Raw genomic sequence first — 1,276 nt, 5'->3', positions numbered from 1 at the left:
TTTTTTCAGGTTTGTCGCAATCTGTAAGACTTGCATTTGCAGTTAGCGTATATAAGGAAGCTCTGTTTGTTTAGACCTTTCTCTTATGCCGCGTATTCGTTTTGCAAAAGATAGTTTTTATCTCCGCAGAGGTCACTGTCTAACCAATGGGGTGGAAAGCACACTTTCGAGAACGATGAAAGCAGAGCATTTCAACAACATTTAAACAAATTGTTATCACGCAGCCACGAAATATCACGACAATTCCTTAGCTTCTGGAAGAGACTAAGTAAAATAAAGGCAAAGGCAAAAAGCATCAGTCCATGCAGAAAATTTTGGCACATGATTGATTTTACAGAAAAGTAGATTATTAGCACTGAAGAAATATAACAAGAAATTTCTCGTAACAAATTTGGTTTTTTTAATTTAGACTAAGCGATTTTATGACAACTGATAAAATTACAAAAAAACCCAGTCGAAATAGATAGTGTTAACATCATCTAATCAGATAGAATAATTTTCTCTCAGCCGTATTACAGAAAACTTCATGAAAAGCATGACTATCGAATAAGACATGTATTGAAATCTGGACTAATTAACAAGTAATGCATTTCGGTATAATTAAAGCAATAAATGATTATGATTGTACGAAATAGTTTAATATGCATAGGATCCAAGGAATGCAAAAAATACAAAACTGCAAAGGTTAGAAAGTGTCACCTATGATAATCAAGAATGCACTCGTGCAATGGAGGGGTTACAAACTTCTCGACAAATGCAGCAGCACAAAAGAGGAGAGAACTACCTCAGTGGCTGCCGAGTTGCTCGCATTTGTGACGCCAGTTTCTAATACGAAAAATAGGATGTAATTTGACATACATGTGATGCCCCAAGCGTAAGTAATGTGGGGTACCGACGGTTTCTCCATGATAAGGTACAGGATCTTACTGAAATGAGAAAGAACTCCCTCTTCGTCCCCTGTCCCCTCTGCAGGTAAGCATCCCGATTTAGACCTTGAAAGTCATTTTTGCAAGCGTTGCCTAGTGAAACCTACTTCCTCCTGTCCGCCAACCAATGAAGAAGTGTTGCAAGCATGAGGGTAGGGCGAGGATGAGGTTTGGCTTTTCTGTCTAATTTTAAAATTAGCAATCAAAAGTGATGTCATCAGAGATCCTTTGTCGTCGATCCAACAATATATGAATGGTGAGGCCCCTCTTTAGGCACCCTAGCCCAGGGCTCAAAGTCACGAGGCGGTAGTCGTATACACAGAGGCTACTGTTTTTATCCACCTTCTTGA

The sequence above is a fragment of the Echinococcus granulosus genome (assembly GCF_000524195.1).
Source record: "Echinococcus granulosus chromosome Unknown EG_S00275, whole genome shotgun sequence".
Taxonomy (NCBI): Eukaryota; Metazoa; Platyhelminthes; class Cestoda; order Cyclophyllidea; family Taeniidae; genus Echinococcus; species Echinococcus granulosus.
This window is presented reverse-complemented; position numbering follows the sequence as displayed.